At 41.7% G+C, this 15,237-nt stretch overlaps 1 protein-coding gene across 9 annotated transcripts in view; it reads right to left on the bottom strand.

The window, feature by feature from the left end:
* Positions 1-14,878, bottom strand: part of NCOA6 (nuclear receptor coactivator 6) — a 91,173-nt gene extending 76,295 nt beyond the window's left edge. For 5 of the 9 annotated variants that reach the window (XM_041732543.1, XM_041732544.1, XM_041732546.1 and 2 more), the window contains exons 1-2: positions 13,658-14,877; positions 12-88 (exon numbers count right to left, since the gene is read on the bottom strand). The gene's annotated coding sequence lies outside the window, so the exon portion shown is untranslated. Of the gene's footprint in view, positions 1-11; positions 89-13,652 lie in introns of all 9 variants that reach the window. The other 4 variants (XM_041732542.1, XM_041732540.1, XM_041732547.1 and 1 more) reach the window with 3 other exon arrangements.
* Between the last annotated feature and the right edge of the window lie 359 nt (positions 14,879-15,237).

Here is a 15,237-nt window from a genome sequence, read left to right as displayed (position 1 = left end):
AAACAACAGACCTGTTTAAGAACTCTCTGACCACTCTCAGAAAAGATAATAGACGTTCAGTAGGACCCCTCTCCATTCCATCCAGGACCTAGACAGAAAGGGAAAAGGGCAAAGAGGAAGAAGAGAAACATCAGAAGAAAAGACTAAATACATAAGCCCAATGAACTTGTTTAAAATATATTTTTGTAACTGCCCAAATTCCTATTTTCTACCATTGTTTCTGCTAATTTCACTCTAAAAAGAGTTGTTAAAAGACAAGAGATTATTCATAGCCTTAATCCAGTGGTTTTTAAAAAAGAAAACTTTCATAATCATTAAGAAAGCTTTTTAAAAATACATCAATAGTGGTTATACAAGTGTGTTCATTATCCTTATGATTTGTGCACTTTGCATTGTATGTATTATACTTTAGTTAATATTAAAAAACAAATAAATCGGGATCCCTGGGTGGCGCAGCGGTTTGGCGCCTGCCTTTGGTCCAGGGCGCGATCCTGGAGACCCGGGATCGAATCCCACATCAGGCTCCCGGTGCATGGAGCCTGCTTCTCCCTCCGCCTGTGTCTCTGCCTCTCTCTCTCTCTCTCTCTGTGACTATCATAAATAAATAAAAAATTAAAAAAAAAAAAACAAAAAACAAATAAATCTGTCTTGGGCAGTACCCCTAAATGATTCTAATGAATGAAGTATGTAGCAGAAACAGTCCCACAGAGGTTACATGATTTGCCCTAGATTATGTATGTTAGCTACAGACTAAGTCTTTCTTGTCATTTTCCTACTCTTTTGTTGTAAAACTATAAATGTTCTGATGGTAATATGCTTTTTAATTTAACATTTACTCTTCTACTTACACTCTGAAAAAATTTTCATCACAAATGACAATGCAAAAACCAAACAAGCAAATAGAAAATATAGATGTCTTGGTTCGCAACCATGCACTATCACAGCTGCTGCACCATCCACAAAAGAAGTTAAATAAAGCCTAATGCCCATGCAATGATCTCCTAACTGCAGAATCTGTTTTTAATAATGTTTTCAATACAAATGTCAAATGATTACTAGTAAAATTAACTGAGTATATCTTGAGAACAGACTAGCGTTATTTTATTAAAATGAAACACAGGGTAACAGAATGGAAAGAAAGCGAGGCTAAGCATAGCAGAGTACATGTGCCTCAAGTTCTAGTTGTAATCTTCCCATACAGTTGGTATGACTGTGGGCAGGATAATTTCTCTTTGGACCTAAGATTTCTAAATTATAAAATGAGAGGATGGATCACTAAGCTAGAGCTAAACAGGATCTTGAGTTCCTCCTGTTTAAGAAAACTCAAGGACTATTTACCAAGAAATTTAATTATTCTATCTGCTTTCCCTTTAAACAACGAATATCTCCATTCAAATGTTTGAAATAGATTTGTAATGGGAGTTGGGGGGTGGGCAAAATGGGTGAAAGGGAGTGGGAGGTAGGCACAGGCTTCCAGTTATGGAATGAATAAGTCATGGGGATGAAAGGTACAGCATAAGGAATATAATCAGTGGTATTATAATAGAGTTTTATAGTGACAGATAACAGGTACACTTGTGGTGAACATAGCACAACTTAACAGAGTTATCAAATCACTATAGTAGACACCTGAAACTAATGTCACATTGTATGTCAACTATACTTTAAATAAACAAACAGCTTTGTAAAATAAGAATCCCAGAATTCTTCTGGAATCTGTCTCATAAACACAAGCATATCTTCAGCTTGTGCGAAGTGATTTGTTGTCTGGGTGCAAACCTTTCCTTCTGACAGAAGGTTAGTAATAGAGGTGCCTGGCTGTCTCAGTCAGTAGAGCATGTGACTCTTGATCTTGGGGTTTTAAGTACAAACCCCATGTTGGGTGTAGAGATTACTTAAAAATAAAATCTTAGGGGTGCCTGGATGGCTCGGTCAGTTAAGCATCTGCCTTCAGCTCGGGTCATGATCTCTAGGTCCTGGGATCGAGCCCCACAGTGGGCTCTTTGCTCACTGACGAGTTGGCTTCTTCTCCCTCTGTGATCTCTCTTGCTCTCACTCAAATAAATAAATAAAATCTTAAAAAAAAATCTTAAAAAGGACAGCTAGGAATAATATTCTCACTGTTACCAAAGAGACTGTTTTTTTTTTTTTTCCAAAGAGACTGTTTTGCATGGATTTTTTTTTAACTTTATATTTTGAAATCATTTCAATCACTCTGGGCTTTTTGGCTAAGATCAAGTGAAATCATTTCAAACTTATAGACCATGAGTTATTATTTTTTGAAAGATTTTATTTTTAAGTAATCTCTATACCCAACATGTGGGATTTGAACTCACAACCCCAAGATCCAGAGTCACATGGTCCACCAACTGAGCCAGCCAGCCACCCCCATGAGTTATTTTTTTTTTTTAATTTTTATTTATTTATTTATGATAGTCACAGAGAGAGAGAGAGGCAGAGACACAGGCAGAGGGAGAAGCAGGCTCCATGCACCGGGAGCCCGATGTGGGATTCGATCCCGGGTCTCCAGGATTGCGCCCCGGGCCAAATGCAGGCGCCAAACCGCTGCGCCACCCAGGGATCCCATTATTTTTTAAATAGAAAATATGTGCAGAGAAGTCCCTCATAATTTCTAATCCAGAATTTGAATACTTTCAATGGATGCATTTGTTCAACTACCCTTGACTACTTATTATATATCAGGCAGGATAGGTAGATACTTTCCTGTTTCTGAAGTTACTATATAAGAAACAAAATTTTGTAGAATGAGAAATTTTAAATAACATTTATATGAATGCCTAAATCTGGATATTACACTTGTAGTACTTACAATAAGCGGCCTGTTAACCACATAGCCTTAAATGTTTCAGGATAATGTATAAGGCATTCATAAAGTGTCTGAATAAACAGTTAAACGTGAACTGCCAAAATGATTTGCCATAGCACAACTAAAGAGCCAATCTCATCCTTCCTACATCTCATGAATTTCTTTTTTTTTTTTTTTTTAATGAATTTCTTATAAAACTACTACATGCTTCTTGTTTCCAAGTTCAGGGCTCTCAAGGGAAAATTTATGCAAACTTCCAATCAAATCATAGAAACTTAGTACCCTGAAAGAATCCACAAAATGCCTGTCAAATACATTGTCATTACTGTATTGACAACTGGTTGTTTTTTTCTTTTAAGGATTTTTATTTATTTATTCATGAGAGACAGAGAAAGAGAGAGAGAGGCACAGACACAGGCAGAAGCAGGCTCCATGCAGGGAGCCCAACGCGGGACCCGATTCAGGGACTCCATGATCACACCCTGGGCGGAAGGCGGCGCTAAAACACTGAGCCACGGGGGCTGCCCAACACTGGCATTTCAATACAGTAATGACCACTGGTTTGTTCCTGGTAGGAATACTGGACATTTAAGGGATTAGGGAATATTAACATTATTTTTTAAACTTCAATTCTGACATTTTAGTATAAGAAACAAAAGATAAATCCGTGAAATATGAAATTTCAGATTCCTAGAACTACTCTTCCTAACACAAATATAGTTAATTTAACTGAGCAGAATATAAACCAACAAAATAAGTCAGAGGCTTGAAGAGATTTTCCCCATATTGTTAGATGCCATAAGTGGTGTCTTTCAGCCTACAGACTATTTTGAATTTTACCTGATCACATCTGTCTGTTGGCTTGGACAGTACACAATCTTCCTTCATTCTTTCCATTAGTCAGATGTTTAAGAAAGATATGGAAAGACTGAAGAGAGTTCTGAGAAAAATCATGGAAAAGAGGTGATTTTGAAGAAAAGTTTGAAAGAAAATGAAGAGTGACATAATTACTAATCTGAAATCCATGGAGAGGCCTCTGAATAGAGATCTTAAAGAGCTAATGTATAAATAAAATCCTCAAAGTGTGCTGTTGTGGTGTTTTGGCTAGTGCTGTTTTTTACATAAGAGGAATTTCCTGACTATTCTGGTAAAGTTACTGGCATAGGCAAATGAGGGAGGCTGGGTGTGTTAAATCATCAACCATCTGTTTTGATTTGGAGTGTCTACTTATTCATGATGACCTGATCAGAGAATCTCCCTAAAGCTTGAATTAGCTATCCAAAGCTTGAATCAGTTACCCACCATATTGCAAAATTCTGCAGTGCCATCCTGTTCCCATATAGTAACCACTCAGCAACATTTGAATGTCCTAGATCTACCATCTAAGGGCCCTAACAAACTACTCTGGCTTCATCTCCCCACAACTCTTCAACACACCAACAAAACAGACTTATCACCATTTCATGTTTGCTTTCCTATGTCCATCAAGCCCTTGGTTCCTCTCTCCTTAACTCATTGCAATCTTACCCTTCTACTTATTTAATAAATTTTAATTTAATGCCTCTGTAGCACCTCTGTATCATGCCAACTGCTACAAGTTAAACTGTATCCCACAAAAAGATTTATTAAAGTCCTAACCTCTAGGATCATAGAATATAACCTGATTTGGAAATAGGATCACTGCAGATATAATTAGTTAATATGAGGTCAGAGTGGAGTAGAGTAGGCCCTTAATCCAATGACTAGTGTCTTTTTTTTTTAAAGATTTTATTTATTTATTTATTTATTTATTTATTTATTTATTTATTTATTTATTTGACAGAGAGAGCACAAGCAGGGGGAGCAGCAGGCAGAGGGAGAGGGAGAAGTAGGCTCCCTGCTGAGCAGATAGCCAATATGGGGCCGATCCCAGGACCCTGGAATCATGACCTGAGCTGAAGGCAGAGCTTAACCAACTGAGCCACCCAGATGCCCCTGACTGGTTCTTTATAAGAGGGAAATTTGGACACAGAGACATGGAGAGTATTGTGATGATATAGCTGCAAATCAAGAAACACCAACAACTGGGGAACCTGGGTGGCTCAGTCAGTTAGGCAACTGACTTTAGCTCAGATCATGATCTCCTGGGGTCCTGGGACTGAGCCCCAGCACTTGTCCCTCTGCCCCTCCCCCACCCAACTCGTTCTCTCTCTCTCTGTCTCTCTCAAATAAATGAAAATCTTAAAAAAAAAAAAGAAAGAAAGAAAAGAAAAGAAAAGAAAACAAAACAAAACAAAAAACCAAACACCAAGAACTGATGGAAGCCAGGAAGATGCAAGGAAGGATTCCACCCTAAGTCCCAGAGAAAACATGGCTCTAATGACACCTTAACTTCAGGTTCTAGTGTCAAGAACCAAAAGAGAATAAATCTTTGTTGTTTTAAGCCACCCAGCTTATGGTAGTTTGTTACAGCAGCCCTAGGAAATATACCACCTTTTCTATAAAGTCTTCTCTGATCTTCCAATTGGTAGTAGTACTCTCTCCCTCTCCTGAATTTCCATAGAATTTCCATAGCACTTATAGTCTCATTTAAAACATTTATGCTCCCCCTCCTTTTATATGTTCACATCACTTTCCCAGATGAATTAGTTTCCTGGAAGGCAGAAACTGATTATTCACCAACTGGATATACCTCTTAACACTGGTAGGCAGTCAATATATACTATCACAATCACATTTTCCTCCACACTTAATTATTCTGATTACAATGCTTCTGAGTCATTTCCACACACACTAAAGAGTTGAACATAATCTAAAAGAACTCAGCTGAAGGCTCATCTTTTTTAGGAAAATGCCAGATTCAGATTTATATCAATTATATCAATATATTTTACATGGATATGTGCATATACGTATATGCAAATACTGATATTAATATTCACAATGGGAAAGAATATTTAACAAGTCCATTATTTGGGTTTATTGATTGGTCTCTTATTAAGTCTAGCCAGATGCTGGTTTACCTAAAATCTTCTTACTTATATTAGCATTTGATGGTAAATCACAATGTCTTTGATTTCTCTAAGTGTTTGAACTTTTTAAGTCTGTATTTTATAGAAGGAACACAGTCTTACTTTCATATACTATTTAAAATTATGACCAGGGACTTAACCTAATGAACAATTCTCCTATGTAAAATCCAAAATAGGAATCTGATTCACAAATTTGCAACTATTTTTTCCTGTGAGAAACTGCTGTTGTCTGGTCTTTAGAAAATATACACAAACAGTACTATAGAACTAATATCCAACAGGTTCAATTTTTTTTTTTAAGATTTTATTTATTCATGAGAGACACAGAGAGAGAGAGCGGCAGAGACACAGGCAGAGGGAGAAGCAAGCTCCATGCAGGGAGCCTGACGTGGGACTCGATCCCGGGACTCCAGGATCATACCCCGGGCTGGGGCTAAACCACTAAGCCACTGGGGCTGCCCCAACAGGTTCAATATTGGTAAAGGTGCCAGTTAATGGGAGCTTTTGTTGCTTTTTTGTGTGCATTGGATTGGGGGGGGAGGGGTGGTGGTGGTTGTAGCTGGTTAATGTTAAATACAAACCTAAATATTTATCTTTATTTTTAAATTTTTATTATCTTTTAAAGATTTTGTTTATATATTCATGACGGACACAGAGAGAGAGAGGCAAAGACAAAGGCCGAGGGAGAAGCAGGCTCCAAGCAAGGAGCCCGATGCAGGATTTGATCCTGGGACCCCAGGATCACACCCTGGGCCAAAGGCAGGTGCTAAACCGCTGAGCCACCCAGGCGGCCCCCTAAATATCTATTTAAAGTATGAATGCAGGACGCCTGGGTGGCTCCGTGGTTGAGCATCTGCCTTAGACTCCGCGTGATCCTGGTCCTATCCAGGATCAAGTCCTGCACTGGGCTCCCTGCTGCGAGCCTGCTGCTCCCTCTGCCTGTGTCTCTGCCTCTCTGTGTCTCTCATGAATAAATAAACAAAATCTTTAAAAAAAAAATAAAGTATGAATACCCTCTGAATTTGGTGATAATGTTAACAAAGATTTTTCACCCCAGCTTTATTGAGATATAATCAACTTATAGCATTGTGTTCAAATGTCAATGAGATTGATACACATATACACTGCAAAATTACCACAATAAAGTTAGTTAACACATCCATCACTTCACATGATTACCTTTTTTTTTCCAGTGTGGCAAGAACATTTAAGATCTACTCTCTCACAACTTTCAAGTATACAATACATTATTGTTAACTATACCCACCATGCTGTACCCTAGATCCTCAGAATTTACTCATCTTAAAACGAAGTTTATATGCCTTGACCAACATATCTCCATTTCCCCTACCCACAGGCCATGGCAACCACCATCCTCTCTGTTTCTATGAGCTTAGCTTTGTAACTGACATAGTTAATATTAACTCATCATTAATAGACTACAATTCTTCACAAGTTAAAGATGTGGTTCTGGGAACCCTGGGTGGCGCAGTGGTTTAGCGCCTGCCTTTGGCCCAGGGCGCGATCCTGGAGACCCGGGATCGAATCCCACGTCGGGCTCCCGGTGCATGGAGCCTGCTTCTCCCTCTGCCTGTGTCTCTGCCTCTGTCTATGTCTATCATAAATAAATGAATAAATAAACAAATAAATAAATAAATATTTAAATAAATATTTAAACAAACAAACAAACAAATACTGTTTGGCAAATGAATGAATTCCTGTTTTTCCTTTGTCTCACCCAACCAAGCTCTTGGAAAACAGCTCCACATAACAATTAAAAAGATCTCTTCTGGGATCCCTGGGTGGCTCAGCGGTTTAGCGCCCGCCTTCAGCCCAGGGCATGATCCTGAAGTCCCGGGATCAAATCCCACATCAGGCTCCCTGCATGGAGCCTGCTTCTCCCTCTGCCTGTGTGTCTGCCCCTCTCTCTCTGTGTCTCTCATGAATAAATAAATAAAATGTAGAAAAAAAAAAAAAAGGATCTCTTCTATAATGTTTCATAAAAGCTAGCCAGCTAGTTTTCTTTTCTACCATCAATGTGGTAATTTCTAATGTACCCAGCACACAGTAGATGCCTATTCAGTGATTTGAAATTAATTTCATCTCATCTTTTAATTTCAATTATCATTTTATTCATTATGATTAAGAATGGCTCATCCTTAGAAAAAGACTTTGGTTTTTACCTGCCCACAAACTCATCTGTCAATTTCTGACCATTCTGACCCTTACCCCAACATATCATTTACTGGTTCAGGAAACATAATATTTAAAACCTCAGTGAAGTACGAACTAGAAAATCAAATGCCTACAGGGCAGTAAAGGTAAATGAACAAAATAAGGGAGAAATGAAGACTGCAGGGGACTAGAAAACAAATACACATCATATCTAAAAGCTTTAGCTTTTACTCCGTTGCTATGAGAGAATATGAGTTTGCTATGAGAGAATATGAGTTTATTCACACATCTTTCAAATTTTCAAGGTAAGTCAGAAATCTGTGTAAATTTGAGCCAAACAGAACATGTTGGCAGGTGAAATCCAATCACAGACTCCTGGTTTGCATCCTGTTACAGAAGTTCTCTGCAAAAGAAGTGATGGGGTGAGAGAAGTTCCATCCCAGCAAAGTCTGAGGTAGCAGCTAAAACTGCAGCAACTAAAAGCATCTCCTATAACACTCAGCCTACCTCTCAACCATTCTGTTTTGACCTTAAAACCAAATTAAACAGACAATTGTGTTGAGTACATTGAGCCCCTACTCTGAGCCAGGTGCTGGAAATCAGAAATGAACAACAGTGCTAAATATCAGCTAACATTATTGAACATTTCCTAGGTGCCACACCATTCCACGTTACCTGAATTAACTCACTTAATCCTCACCACCCTATGAGATAAATACTATTTATTATCCTTATTTTAAAAGCTGTTGAAACTTGGGACATCTGGCTGGCTCAGTAGGTAGAACATGAGACTCTTGATCTTGCAGTGGTGAATTCAAGTCCCACGTTGGGCTGACTGGCTAACTATCTAGCTACATACATATATACATATATTCATATATACATACAACACATAAGAGCTAAAGAAACTGAGGCACAAAGAAGTTACCCAACCTGTCCAAGGTCACACAATAAGCAAGCAACAGAGCTAGAATTAGGACCTTAGACTCCACCAAAACACACAATTTGAAAACAAAGTGTCATTCAATAAATGGTGCTGGGATAATTGGGTATACATTCGAGAAAAAATGAAACTGGACCCTACCTCACATCACATATCAACAGTCAATTCCAGATAGATTAGAGATCTAAACATCAAAGACAAAGTAGTGGAGATTCAAGAAGATAGCATAAAGAACAATTCCGAAATTTGGGGGGAGGAAAGATTGATAGATTTGTGAAAATTCACAACTTCTTTTAACAAAAGAAAAAGAGATTTTAAAAATTGGCAACAAACTCAGAAATTATATCTGTAATACACATAACCAACAAAGGTTACTAATCAGAAAATATAAGGAAATCTTTTGAAAAATACAACTCAAAAGAAAAATGGCACAACAAGCCTCAGCATGGTCTAAGCTGTGAAAACCTGTCACTACCACAGTTGCCACACAGCAGACCCCAGAACAGACCTTGGCATCACTGACCAATATAAAATATTGAGGGATCTATGTCATACTGCAGATACACAGGAACATAGGGGACCCAGCCAGAAGGACAAAGCCAAGATGGTTATTCTCCATTATATGGGAACTAGATGGCAAACCATAAGTTGAACATCCAGTCTTCAAATGCTGATCAGATTGGCAAGCATCTTTAGTAAAAATCCAGACAGTAAATATTTTCAGCTTTGTGAACTATATCTTCCCTGTGAAACTACTCAACTCTGCCATTGGTAGGGTGAAAGCAGCTAAAGGCAATACATAAATAACTGTGCTTGTGTTGCAATAGAACTTTATTTACCTGAATAGGTGGTGGGCCAAATCTGACATGGCCCATAGTTTCTTGACCCTGATATGGATGGTTGTGATTTTCCTACATTCTAGGAATACTTTCCCTGCTTTTATGTCTGCTGACACTTACCTCTGATTTCCTTAAGCAAAAACTACACCACACTTGATAGCTTCACAATGGTTTCCCAATTACTCTACCCCAAAAAACTTCTCCCTTAATATCTGTGAAAACTGTTGCTTCATTTTCCTTTCACCCTCTTTATAACCTCTTTGACAGCCATTATCCCAAACCAAAAATCTAAAATATTCCTTTTCTTTTACCATGTGCAATGGCAATTATCAATACCTGAAAATTCTAACTTTGTTCAAAGCTCACAGCCTCTGCCTTGACTAGGCCCTTGTTATTTCTTCCGTGCTCTCCAATCCACTCTCCATTCAAAGAACATCCATTGGGATCCCTGGGTGGCGCAGCGGTTTAGCGCCTGCCTTTGGCCCAGGGCGCAATCCTGGAGACCCGGGATCAAATCCCACGTCGGGCTCCCGGTATATGGAGCCTGCTTCTCCCTCTGCCTGTGTCTCTGCCCCTCTCTCTCTCTCTCTGTGTGACTATCATAAATGAATAATAGAAAAAAAATTAAAAAAACAAAAACAAAGAACATCCATTTATCACCTAAAACTAAACCAAATCACATACTCTACTCCTTGGAATCCATGAATGCTTCCCTATCAGCTAAAGATTCAGTCCAAACTTCTTAGCAAAGTCCTTTTGCTAAGAAGAAGCCAGGTTCCAAAGAAACGTTCATCTCATCTCTGACCACTTTTCTACACGTATATTATGCTCTAGCCACAATTGAACTATATTCCCTGAACGTGCATGCCTTTACCTGGAAAGCTCTTTTCTCCCAACTCTATCTGGCAAACTCCTTCACCTTTCAGGATCACCCCTTCACAAAACCTTCCCTGACTCCTCGAGCTGAGACATTGCCCACCTCTATGTTTTTACAACCTTTGACACTGCTTTGGCATTCACCATTTTGAACTATCATTGTTTATATGTTCATTTCTCTCATAAGATTGAATATCTAAAGTGAAGAGACCCTGCCTTAAAGATCTTTGAATCCTTAGAGCCTGGCATAATGCTTAGAATATCTTAGTGCACAGTAAATGTCTGCTGAATAGAAGATATGCCTGGTGGTAGGAGTAGGGTTTCTTAACCTGGGGTTCACAGATGGGAATCCACAGACAGAATTCAGAGGGGTCTGTGAACTTGGATAGGAAAAAAACCCCACCTATTTATTTTCACTAACCTCTAACGGAAAGTTACCATTTTCTTCAAATATAAATTGTAGGCAACAAACCACTCTAATATTAGCAGTCTCTGTGACAGTAACTGTGTCACAGTTACCACAGATATCTTTACATTATATTACAATTGTTGCTGATATCTCAAAATATTATTTATGTTCACCATGTGTTAAAATTGTAATTATCGGGGGATCCCTGGGTGGCAGAGTGGTTTAGCGCCTGCCTTTGGCCCAGGGCGTGATCCTGGGGACCCGGGATCGAGTCCCACTTCGGGCTCCCGGTGCATGGAGCCTGCTTCTCCCTCTGCCTGTGTCTCTGCCTCTCTCTCTCTCACTGTGTGCCTATCATAAATAAATAAAAATTAAAAAAAAATTGTAATTATCACACCCATCACTAGATCTGATTTCTTAATGTATTAATAAAGTATATCTATATCACTATTTTATAATTTGTGTATTTTGGTATTTCAATATAATGGTTTTCTCTATAATACAATGTATTTTGTTTTACTCAATTAAAAATATTATTCTGAGAGGGGTTATTATCATACTGAGCAGCTTTACTAGATGGCAGAGGGGTCTACTGCACAAAGTCAGGCCTTCTTGCATTAGAAAGATCCAGAATAGGGATGCTTGGGTAGCTCAGTTGATTAACCCTCTGTCTGCAGCACAGGTCATGATCTCGCAATTCTAGCATGGATCCCTACATTGGGCTCCCTGCTCAGCGGGGAGTCTGCTTCTCCTTCTGCCCCTCACCCCACTCTCATGAGCACCTGCGCACTCTCTCTCAAAATAAATAAATTAAAAAAAAAAAAATCCAGAACAAATGAATCTTGATGCTGTGTGTGTGTGGGGGGAGGTATATATATATACACATATATAGTATAAACGCACTGGATATATATTGAAAATCTTACTTGCTATGTACATTTTCATAACGTTTTTGTTGAAAATCCTTTTTGATTTTATGGGAGCCTGTAACTACTATTTCATAATATTTCATAGTTTCCCTCAGAATTCTTCCATAACCCATATGAACTCTGAACTCTTCTCTATCTTGATCAAACTTCAATTAAAGTTTGATCAAGATAGAAATCTTGGGTGTGTACCATTGTTCACTGTTATCTTTTTCACTTTTCGGTGTCCCTTTGCTGTAAACCCCTAGAACAGAAGGAGCATTTCTTAAAACTCTAAAAAGTTAGAAGTCAAAAGGGTTCTGAAGATAACTTCTTTGCACAAATGCAGGTAGGCTGGAAATGATCAAATAGCTGGTTACCAGTACTTTTTTTGTATTCCTCTTCAGTCTTTCTACTGACAAACTAATTACCAAAACAAAAACAGAGTAACCGTTCTTTGATATTTGCTGCTATAGCTCTCCTTAACAATTTTCTCAGAGCTAACAAATTCCACTAAGGCGGTGGACCTCCAGAGCCAGGAACTTGTGAGATCTTGAGGAGTCAACTTTATCTTGCTCAGCTAAAATCCCTACACGTTCTGAAGTTGTTCTATGATCTCTAAGAGCCTTGTAGTTTTCACTCACACATTCATTTTTCTACACCATTCTTACTGGCTTCAAAAAAAGCCTTTGTGATGACCTCCCCAGGTGACCCTGCTCTTAAGACAGTGGGCTGTCCCCTTCCTGGGAAGACACCTTGGGTCACCGCCCACAAACAGCCCGGTCCCTCCTTTTAAAGACACACACAAACTCCCTAAGTTGATGGAGGTTCTTTCTTCTTGCCAACCAGTTCCACCCTATGCTGGCCAGCTCCTGCACCCGAACCGCTGTCTCCCTTTTCTCTCTTCTCATCAGTCTTCCTATTTTCCATTGCTCTTCCTAATTGGGAGTGGAACATGCTAGGGGAACATATGTCCTCAGTCTCTTGGGAGTTGGACGATTTGCAATTCGGCCCCGCGACTCAGAGAACCGCTCCAATCTCATATTCGCGCCTGTATCCAAAGGGCCCCCAATTCTAATATTTCTAATCACAGCCTCCCCCCTCCACCCTCCGCGCCTCCACAAAGAACTGTCCCGGCTCTGACAGCCTGAGCGTGGACCCCACGCCCCTTTGGGTCCTGCCGGCCCCGAGGTCCTGAACGTGAATAGCCTGACTAAACTCCGGTCCTGGCCTCCAGCCTCAAGGACCCCGGCCCCAGTTCCGTTTGGACTCAGTGTCCCTTCTCGACCCCGAGCCACGACCCCACGTTCGGCTCCCGCCAGTTCCTCTGGCCTGGAGCGCCACCCCGTGCAGACCCCGGCCGGCCCTGCACTTCCTCAGCGCCCTAGACCCCGCGTCGCGCACCCTCCCCAACCCCGGCCGGCCCCCGCTCCCCCCAGCACCCCCGCCCGCAGGCCCGGGGCCCGCTCCCCAACATGGCGACGGGGACACGAGCGCGGCGGGCGGGGCGGCTCCGGGCCGGGCCCGCACAGGAGCCGTGTTCCACTGCCGGCCGGCGCCATTTTCCCGCGCCGGGCCCGGGCGGCGCCTCCTTCCCGTGGAGCCGGCGGGACCGGGACCCCAGACGCCCGGCGGGCCCACCCCTTACGGGCCCGCGTCGCCGTCACCTCACCTGAGCGCGGCCCCAGCCCTCCCGGGCGGGCCTCGGAGCACCGGCCCGGGCCGTGCGCGCCCGCCGCCCTCCGTGTGTCCGTCAGTCCGTCCTCGCGTGCGTCCGTCTGTCCGGCCGTCGGCGCCCGGCCGCCCGCAGCCCGACCCGGCAGGGCCTCAGGGAGCCGGCGGGGAGGGGGATGGGCCGGACCGGGCTGGGGAGGGAGGGGGAGGGAGGGAGAGAGGGTGGGAGCGCGGGAGGGGGCGGGGCGGGCGGGGGCGGGCCCTGGTCACGTGGCCAAACGTCCCCGAGAGCGCGAGGCGGAGCGCGCGCCCGCTTACTTGCGTGCAGAGCTTAGTGCCCGGGTCGGGAGAGTTTCTGTCTCCTGGAGCCTTAATATCATCAGTGGCTCTTGGCTCCATTTCAGAGTAGTGCACAGCCTTATAGGAGCCCCCTGGCTGAGTGTGCTTGGGCAAGTCAGCGCTCCAAGCCTCAGTTTACATATCTGAAATAAGGGGATAATAATAGTGCTTGCAAAGAGGAAATGAAGACAAGGAAAGCACTTGGCACAATGCCTGACGCATAGTGTCCAATAACGTTAATGGTGATGAAGATAACCTTTAGCCTTTATTATTTGCCTATAAGTCCCTCTCTGCTTTTTCCCATCACCATCATGCTAGTAAGCTCAGTAGGTGCAAGAGAATGTGGCTCCTTCCCTCTCCAAATGTCCAGCACTGGAATTGATGTCTGTCGTACAGGCCTGGATTCAGAACTGGCTTTCACTCTTGATAGCTATGTGACTTTCTTTGCCTCTGAATCTCGGCTTATTCATCTGTGAAATGGGAGCTAAGAGTCTGTCATGAGCATCACAGAAGAGAGAAGATGAGCCGGTGGGTTGTAAACAACTGGTCAGGCATACTGATCTCATCTCAGAAAAGGAGCCTGGAGTCCTTTCATTCCATTGAGCACACACTGTGGGCTTGAACTGGTGCAATAGTGATCCAAGGCCTTTTCACATCTTCCCTGGCTCCCCTTTAATCTTTTCTCCACCCTGCTGTCAGAGTAATGTTTCTAAGTCGGAAATTTTATCATGTATCCCCTCTATTTAAAACTATTTGGTGGTCCATATTGCTCTTAAGATTAAGGCCAAATAGATATCTTACTGTTGCCCTTGCCACATCTCCAGACTTATCTTAGGGAGCTCTTCTTTTCTCTCTCGGCTGTGATTACAGTGATCTTCACACATTATACTTTCTTCCTTCTCAGGACCCTTGAACGTGCTGATCCTTGTGCCTGAAATACTCTCCTTACTTTGATAACTCATCAGCCTTCAGATCCCAGCTCAAACATCACTACCTCAAGGTCTCCTTCCCTGACCATTCCCCAGACAGGATCTTTCGTCCTCAAGAAGACACACTAGGTTGTTTATTCCTTGTCTTCACCATTAGACTGTGGACTCCATAAGGAGGGAGACTTTATCCATCTTGTTTACTACCATTTCCTCAGCATATAGCACAGTGCCTGACACAGGAGGTGCTAATAAATATTTGCTGTATTTGTGCATCCTGGACACTATGCTAGGTGATGGAGGGCAAAGAAAA

This window comes from Vulpes lagopus, chromosome 18 (genome assembly GCF_018345385.1).
Source record: "Vulpes lagopus strain Blue_001 chromosome 18, ASM1834538v1, whole genome shotgun sequence".
In the NCBI taxonomy this organism is placed as follows: Eukaryota; Metazoa; Chordata; class Mammalia; order Carnivora; family Canidae; genus Vulpes; species Vulpes lagopus.
The sequence above is the reverse complement of the archived record's forward strand: the minus strand, read 5'-3'. Positions and strand labels throughout refer to the sequence as shown.